The 9,503-nt window shown below is 34.3% G+C and overlaps 1 long non-coding RNA gene across 1 annotated transcript; it reads right to left on the bottom strand.

Annotated features, from left to right (window-relative positions):
• Positions 1-1,252: 1,252 nt before the first annotated feature.
• LOC145094914 (uncharacterized) lies at positions 1,253-2,244 on the bottom strand. Its single transcript, XR_013703635.1, has 3 exons — positions 2,086-2,244; positions 1,740-1,815; positions 1,253-1,610 (listed from the first exon to the last, which is right to left on the bottom strand). It is a non-coding gene; the product is annotated as an uncharacterized LOC145094914 (long non-coding RNA).
• Between the last annotated feature and the right edge of the window lie 7,259 nt (positions 2,245-9,503).

Here is a 9,503-nt window from a genome sequence, read left to right as displayed (position 1 = left end):
GAAACTAGTAAAAAGGTGATGTGAAGAAATGCTTACTCTTTTGCTCAGCTAAACGTCATTGTTGAATAACCAAAGCATCAAGTGCAAGCTTTTTATAAGCTCTATAGTGTACTGTTATGTTTACAATCAATTAAAATTAGTAAACAATCATTCTAGCAGCCTTGTCATCTATTATAGTACACCACAAATTCCTTTAATATAATAAGACATAGACTTGATTAAACCAATACTTTCATGCTGCATAACAAATATAAATATAAATGTTAAAAGTATGAACCTGTAAGAATATCAACACCTTGAAGTCAAAAGTCAAAAGTTGAAATGGTAAATACCTGTGAAACAGCCTGTTTACACAACTGATGCACAGTCTCATCATTCATTATAACTCCTGTGAAATGTAACACACATGAAAAATGAGGGCAAAATGTAAACATAAAGCTATTTGAAAATAAATGAAATCTCAATACTGTTAACATAAAGCTATTTGAAAATAAATGAAATCTCAAAGTAACATGATTGCAATGCGTGGCAGATTATGTGAGCTTAATAATAACTAACCAACAATGTGGCAGATTAATAATAACTAACCAACAATGAAATCTCAATACTCGTTATAACAGAAAAGGTATAAATTAATAAATGTGGCAGATTATGTGAGCTTAATAATAACTAACCAACAATGGCAACGTTGTTGTTAGCCATTATTAATTTACAATTCAGACTAGAATCAAATAAAAAGTCTTTCACAATCACATACCAACAAAAAGAAAATTGTTTTCCACAACTTACTTGAAGCTAATTAGCAACAACAATGATGGTTTAGAAGGATCCCATGAGAAATATGTTGTGAAGAAACAAGGTTCATTTTCCTCCATTACTTTGTATAATGGCACATGTGGCGACAATCCATCAAGAGATCCAGCCCATTCTATGTATTTCTAAAATCAAATTCATCAAAAAGAAAAAAAAAGTAAATTAAGATTACATTTTTTAGTACTAGTTACAAGCAATAGCAATCTACCTTTATCTCTTTGTAGATTACATCATCATGCTTTCATTTATTTCCATTACATCAATTGTACCTTTTTTTCTTGCAATTAACCCTTTATAGTTACCTTTTGCTGCAGTAATCTATGATCAAACACTTTCCAAAAATCATTCAGCCAAAAATACCCTTTATAGTTACCTTTTATTTTCTAATGAAGGATCAAACACTTTCCTGAAATCTTTCCGCAACTTGAGGATCATCTGGATTCTTATTTGCATCAACTTGGCGTACCTGATCAACTTGGCGTGCCTGTTCCATGTGGCGGCAATCGATCAAGAGATCCAAACGAACACCTCAGCATGTGTATCTAATATCAACATATCCTCGGGCAACAGGTCATCTTGATCAAAGTTGTAAACTTCTTCAATCTTAATTAACAATAATAATAAAAGAAAAAAAGTAAAACTAAATTGGTATTATTATATGTTTGTGAAATTGAAACCTTTAATGAGCGAGAATGCAAACAAGTGAGGAAATCTAGAAGTCTCCAGTGATACTTTGGTGCTAGTGAAACTTTGGTTCCCTCCAAATCCAAGCCAAAACGTTGATCAGCTTTCTGTTCCTTCATTTTGGAATTTTGCTTTTACCCCATGCTGATCAAAGATAACATAAAAAAATCATCAAAAAAGTATTTGATTATTGAATTCTTTCTTTTTTCACATTAATTGTTGTCTGAATAAGGACATTATACCTTCAAAGAATCAACAATTTTAGCTGTCCATTCTTATTGTTCAAAAGTATTGTGTGTTCCTTTCTAGATATATAAGCTGAAAAGACAAAACCAATATAAAAAGATTGAAAACCAATACCAATGGATTTCATCCGGATAGGGAAGTTTCAGGTGGTTGTTCTGGAACTGAACTTGCACTATGATGTTTTAGACTGTAAGTTGCAAAACAAAAGAATAAATACTAAGAGGACATAAAATAAGGATGATTCAATTGAGGGAATCTCAATTTAGAAAAAAAAAATGTTCAAAAATGAATATTTAGAAACAAAACTAATAAATAATAATCATTAATTATTAACGAACACACTTGGTTAATTGCTTGGTTGGCTCCACTTTCCAAAAGCTCAGGGGGGCGATCCGTTGTGAGTAATAGAAGAGGTAAAAAATCTTGAGAAGATTCCACTACCTGTAAAAGTGTAAATTATCCACCTTTTTATAAAAAATGGAAAAGGGTAAAAAATTATGATTTTTTTATAGACTTCCAGGAAGTAAAAGATTTGAAACTGGAGTGCTTGACGAGGTTATACGCACAACTGGTTTTTGATATCTCTTCTGCTCATTCCCTACATACACAAGGTTTGTGACCCCTTTTGGAGAAGATCCATTAAACCTATAGAAAAAGGAATTCAATGTTATAGGTGACCAATGAAGAACAATCTGGATTTAAACTTCAGATCTAAAAACTCATATCAAACATTTGAATCCATCAGACAAGTTACCTAAGAAGTTGATAGCAACATTCTTGTAAAATTGTCATTCAATATGATCAACAACAGTTAAAAGAGTAGCATTTAGGAATATAAAAGCCTAAGCATGTATATATTGCAGAAAGTGGCCAAAGCCCTGGTGCCTGGTGGTAATAGAGTAACAGTTTCCTATACTACTTAATATCGAATAATCTATTGTTATTATTGTTCTATCTATAAGATAAATCATAATTCTATTAACCTAAAATAAGAATCTTGCATTATATACTCTCAAATGAGTTGAATAAATACTTCATATTTTTTGTTCTAAGGAATATATAAACCATAAAATTGTAGGCTTTTACTTATACTCGATACCAGAAACTGCTCCCTCATATCACATGATTGCACTGTACCCGTCAGTTGAAGCAATTTATCAGCTAATGTCGATTTTCTATGATCAATATGTGCAATGATGGAGAAATTTTTAATGTTTTCTGTGGGAACCTGCAATTCAATCAAAATCACATGTTTCAAAATCGTAGATGCTTGGAACCTTCTACCCAAAGAGGTCAATCAAAGTGCTAAAACTCCATTCAAGTGTTATCAAATCTGTGGTAATGTGACTTGAACAAAATACGTAGTTGTAAAATAAAAAGGATTAATGTAACCATACCTTTAGAAGACGATCTCGACTAGCAATAAATGTCTCACAAAATACTTCAAAAACCTCATCTCACAAATAAACTCAAAATGGGCACACTTGAGAAAGATGATAAGTCCAACCAGACCACCACACCAAACTGTACACATACACCTGGATTGGTAATAATAACTTCCACGTCAAATTGAAAAGGCAGATTTTTAAAAGGCAGATTTTTAGCATCGGACAACCTATCTAATTTATCTGGAAGAACCGTAGAGTAAAAAACTGTAGCATCCCCATTTGGCACGTATCACAATATTGTCCGTTTTGGGCTCCTCACACGAGAAATTCCCAGGGGGGTCACTTATCCTTGAATCGCTCTCGCCTAGGCACGCTATTTTCAAAGGTAGATTTTTAGCATCAGACACCTTATCTAATTTATTTGGAAGAACCGTAGACTAAACAATTGCAGCATCCACATTTGGCACGTATCACAATATTGTCCACTTTGGGCTCCTCACATGAGAACTTCCCAGGGGGTCATCCATCCCTGAATCGCTCTCGCCCGGGCACGCTTAACTACAGAGTTCTTATGAGATTTGTTGCCCTCATGACTTTAAAATGTGTTGTGACAGAGAAGGTATTCCTACCACTTATAAGGAATGCTTGATTCTCCTTCCCAACCGATGTCGGTCAGGTGCAACTAACATGCCCTCTGAAGCAAAAGCATCTTTGGAGTCATCACAAGCTTCATCTTACTGCTTCACCTTAGCAGGTGTATCACTAGCAGGAAGACTCACTGATGCAACTATATACCCATCCACGAATATAGTAACTAGAAAAAAAGAAGACATCTTCAATTACAAACCCTAGGTTTCCCCAATCATGAGTGGAAACAAAATGAATGACCTGATAAAGTAATTCGAGTTGTATTCAATTACAAACCCTAGGTTTTCCCCAATCTTGATGATTACCAAGAATAACAGAAGAACGGAAGCGAGATGAGGGATAGGATGAGTTGAGCAACAATTGTGGTCGACACAAGTGGGAAGAAGGAGAAGATTAGGGATTTCATGGCGGGGAAAAACTTGACTGGTCTTCCAACAAAGCCATGGTAAGTGTTGTCGCTGATTGTGGCTATGGCATCGAGGAAGAAGATGTAGACAAAAACAGTATATAGGAGATAAATTGTAAAGTTTTGATGAAGATCTGGCCGTTGGTGGTTTTACAGTGAGGTGATGGCTAACGGCGGCAAGCAAAGAGGACTTGTCGCTTGAGGAGCCAACGATCGAGAGGGGAAAGTGGGTGGGTGAAGATGTAGAGGATAAAGTGCAGAGGTAAGGAAGCGGGGTACATCAAATATTTGGGGGATTTGATTTCCCCTGTTTAATTTAAGTGCCCTCCGTGTTTGTAATTTTTTTTTGTTGGACACTTAATTTTAGGTTACGCATAAATGCGTATGCTCTATCCTTTTAATTTTGAAAACCTGACATTATTTCAAGGACATGCACAAAATGTGTATCGTAAATCTGCGTGTGTCATTGTTCGTGCGTCATTAAAGGTCTGTTTTCTAGTAGTGTAAACTTATTGACTTTAACATCCTTAGGTAAATTTGGCAGCTTCATAACCAAAGCCCCTTCCTTTGGTAATAGAAACATATGGACCCTTAGGTAATAGTACATGAGACTATCTCAGACTTAGCCTTTCTCTTTACCATTTGATCAACCAAGTTGACTATGGCTAATCCCTTTCCATTGGGAAGAGAATGCATTTCTGGATTTCCTGTGTCACTATTGTCCTTGTCCATAAAGTTTTGGGAAGTTGATCTCCTAATCAAATTTGCTTTACTAGTACACTAAATTATTTCTGATTTAGTAGCACCAAGCAAATAGATAAGATCATTAAGGGTCTTATCATAGTCTGTTTTATAGGAGTCCCAAAGGAACTCACTATGCGACTTAGAAAGTGATTTCACCACTAACTTTCTCAGGACTTTGACACCCAACTCTCCCGGGTTGTCATTATGTGACTTCGTCTCCAAGATGTGATCAGACCTAGACCTTGCCTTGCCAATAGGGCTTGAGTGACCTTGCACCTGTGGGTTAGGGAGAATAATTGGAGGAGGTGGAGGAAGTGAAGTTCCAAGAGATTTGGGAAGATCATAGATATCTGAACTTGACATCTTTTGGGAGATATTCAAAATAGTTGATTTAAAGTCCTTAATATAACACCCAATATGAAATATTAAGGCTAGGACCCAACAAACTATTTTACAACTTGGAAGAGGGATACTGTAATCCAAGTTATAGAATATTTGAAGGTAGGTGAATGACGATTCACCAATTTCCACCATGAAAAACGAAATAATTTATTAGGTTTTAATTGGATTTGAAACTCCTTGATCTTTGAGATTCATTGAACTGTTCAATGGCATGTTTCAATCTCGAGTGTGCCCTTCAGGTTTTGTGTCTGGGATGCCGAGGATCACAAAACAAGGTGTGAAGTAACCATGCAAATTACTTGGTACCCTTAAGTGTTTACCGCTCAATCAATGTGTCGGTTAACCACAAACGCTCCATCGATATTATGATAAACATTAAGTTACCCTTTGCCTCCCTTGTTAAATACGAGTTAGTGTGCCGGTTAACCACACACGCTCCACTAATTGACTTAAACAAAGTGCAAAGTGTAATTTCATGGATTAGCACCTTATTCACATTTTCCTAAGTAACTAAGATTGGGTATTTATAAAAGGTTTAGTTACTTAGTATTTATCATTAGTACTTTTAATGAAGGGAGAATTATAGTACATGTCCTACCCGTTCGGCTAACGACCCTCCACCAGTCAAGGTAGCGGTGGGTGAGAGTGGACACCCATTAAACTGCCATTTTATAGGCAGTAACCTTATACCCCCCTTATAGACCAGCTTCGTGAATGAGGCCTACTAACGGTAAGACTAACTTGTTCTTATACATTTATATATATATATATATATATATATATATATATATATATATATATATATATATATATATATATATATATATATATTATTAACTTATAATATTATAAAATATAAGGGTTGAATTTTAACTTTTAAAATTCTAAGGGCTAACTTCAAATTAAAGTATTCATAAGAGAAAACTTTTCAAATTCCAAAACTTTAGGGCAAGTTTTGTAACTTTTAAAACTTTTCCTATTCCATAACTTATGTTTTTAAAGTAGTTTTAATTTAAAAACTGTTCAAGTTCCATAAACTGAGGACAAGTTATGGAAGACTTTAAACTAATAAAAGAATTATCTTTTCTTTATTTTATAACTTATGGAATTAATTAAGGTTACACATTTTATTACTTAATGAAGGGACTCTTGATCCTCCAGAACTTAAGGACAAGACTCTTCATCTTTTGTAACCATTTCCAACTTTTATGTGTTTTATGAAACATAAATGTGACTTTTCATATAACTTGAGGACAAGTTACAAAAACACATTTTAGAATCAACTCTTAGATTAATTTGGATTGAAAACAATAATTTCACATAACTTTCTATTAATCTAAGCAACTCATAAGAAGAAGATAATTCAAATCAAACTTTTTAATGTAATTAGCCTAATCACTAAACTAATTCAAAACATGAATCTGATGACAATTATCTTTGAAATTGGATTATCATGAACATTACCACATCAAAACCAAGTTTATAAGTTCAAAAACAACTTAGGGTAATGTTCCTAGTCCATTTCTAGCCAAAAACCTCAAAAATATGTTGTCTGGGGCTCCTACTCGTCGAGTGCATGAACCTACTCGGTGAGTAGGATGATTTTACTCATGGACTCGGCGAGTTCATCAGTGGACTCGGCGAGTCTAGTGCCCAGAAAGCCAGAAAATTGAGTTTTTCAACATTTTTCAGCAATTTGCATCAAGTATAATTGATAACAAGCCTAGGCTCTGATACCACTATTGGGTTTTGAGCATTCTAACACTCCTATGGTGTACATGCAACCCTATAAACCTTGGATCTATGTTTTCTCTATTATACATGCAAATAAGAGCTTTCCAAGGCTTTAATCCTAACTAGCATATGATGAAGTTCTTATACTACAAAGTACTAGATAGATGACATACCTTTTGATGTAGCTTGATGTCTTCAAGCTTTAAGAGCTTAGCCCCAATAGTGTGGAAGCCTCAAGTGGAATCACAAATCACCAAGACACCATGGAAGACTTTAGAGAATATGAATACTTGGTTCTATCTAGTGAAATCGGCTAGCCCTTCATAGTGTACCCATACTAGTGCCAATTTCACCAACCAAGGACATCTTTATATAGTATGGAGACAGGGTTAAACCCATGACCTTTCATTTCATATGATCCATGGGTTAAGCACTCCATGGACTATCCATGAAGGCTTAGCCCAACCTAAATGAACTTGGCGCATTCCATATATATATAAGAGTCCATATTTAATTAGTTCATTTTGATCACTTAATTAATTATAAATTAATTCTTGATCAATACTAACTAAATAATATGATTCCATATTAATATATTAGAACTTATAATATATTAATAATAATCATGAATATACTATTCTCAAAAGACTATCCATATAAATTGTGTAGGTGAAGTGCAACCCAAATGGACCATGTCGGGTCGGGTCAAGTACATACTATATATAGTTATGGACTTAGACATTAATCCAACATGATATTCACCTGTGGAAATGGGAAGATATCACTATGGATTTCATCACAAAGTGTCACAACTAGGAATTTTGATGCCATGTAACTACAACAATTATGTCAACTATAAACTAGCATTGTGAAAGCATGTATGATGCTTTTTCAATAACAACAAAACTTAACCAAATACTTCATTCGAGCACTAAAAATAGTCCACAAAGAATTGGAAACCCTTGAAATCCCATTTTAAGTCCATTTTGGACTAGGATTTCCTTATTGGGCCTAATGGACCAATAAGTTTCTAATTTAACTACCTTGAACCTAGAACTCTCAAATGGGACCTAATTGGACCCATATACATGAAACTTAATATTTTGGGCCTTATAAGCCTAAAATGAACTAGGTTATCTTTAATGGGCCTTATTGGGTCACAACCAATTTAATTTAGCCCTAATAGGTCATAAAAATTATTCTATGATTTATGTTGGACAAAGAATCATCTAATTAAGTCATGATATGGGCTTAAGCATACATGGCCCAATTATTTTTCCTTCCCCTCTCCATTCTCAGCCTAAACCACAAAAGAAAGGAAGGAGTTGACTTTAGGATAGCAACCTCACCATTATCTCTTGGATTTCCATGCATTAATCTCATATTTCCATGCAACTATCCCATCAAAGATCTCTCTCTTCCCCTCTCTTCTTCTCTCGGCCGAACACAACACAAACACACACACATTTCACTCAAAACTCTCTCAAGGAATCTCCCTCCACTCTTCATCAAGTTCTCGAAATTTAGGAGGTTTTCAAGAAGATATTTCCACAAATTCATCATCTAAGGTAAGTTCATGCTTGGATCTATGATCTAGATTCTTTTTTTTTTATCAAAAACCTCTTTCTAATCTATACCAAATCATGATCACTCTAGTAGAAATCATCTAAGTTCCAGATTTACCAAGAGGACTTGTTAGGATCGAAATTTCTTCATCTCTTCCTTCAAAACCGAAACCACAACTCAAGGTGAGCTTCATACCCCTATATGTTCGGTTTTTATGTGTTTCATGGGGGAGAATACAAGAAAATGTGTAGATCTATGTGTATGTGTATGCTATGTGTGATTTTATGCATGTATGTGTGTTTTTATGTGTTTTTATGATGAACATGTAACCAAAAAGGGGTGAACTCGAGATCTATGACATGAGAAGGGAAAAAAACATGATCTAAGTTATTTTACACCAAACAAGTCAAGAATAATAACTTATAAGGTTGTGTTAAACATACTTCAACATAAAAACCCATTTTTGGCTGTAAAATGTCAAATATACTAAACTTGGGTTAAAAGTTGCCAAGTCACGGTTTCTTAAGGGTCAACAGAGTCAAAACAGTTTCAATAATTGTTTTTCTGAATATTAAAATTTTCAGACGACTAAAAATGTAAATTTTTAGCTTAATGGGCTAATTTTGGGCTTTTCGGCCTAATAAGCCCAAAATTGCGAAAAATGACAATTAAAGGGGCTGAATTGAAAATTTCTTCAAAACAGGGGGTAAAAAGGGTAATTAAACTATTTCAAGGGTCAAAAATGCTTTCTATTTCCAAAAAGGATAAAAATGTAAAGTTTTTGGATTTCGGGCCAAAACTGTAAAAATAGTGAAAAGTTGGGTTTTAACCGAAAAGTACTATTCTAAAAGGGCTAAAATAGTTAACAAAAT

The sequence above is a fragment of the Lactuca serriola genome, chromosome 3 (assembly GCF_051521515.1).
Source record: "Lactuca serriola cultivar US96UC23 chromosome 3, Lser_US96UC23_V15, whole genome shotgun sequence".
Taxonomy (NCBI): Eukaryota; Viridiplantae; Streptophyta; class Magnoliopsida; order Asterales; family Asteraceae; genus Lactuca; species Lactuca serriola.
This window is presented reverse-complemented; position numbering and strand designations above follow the sequence as displayed.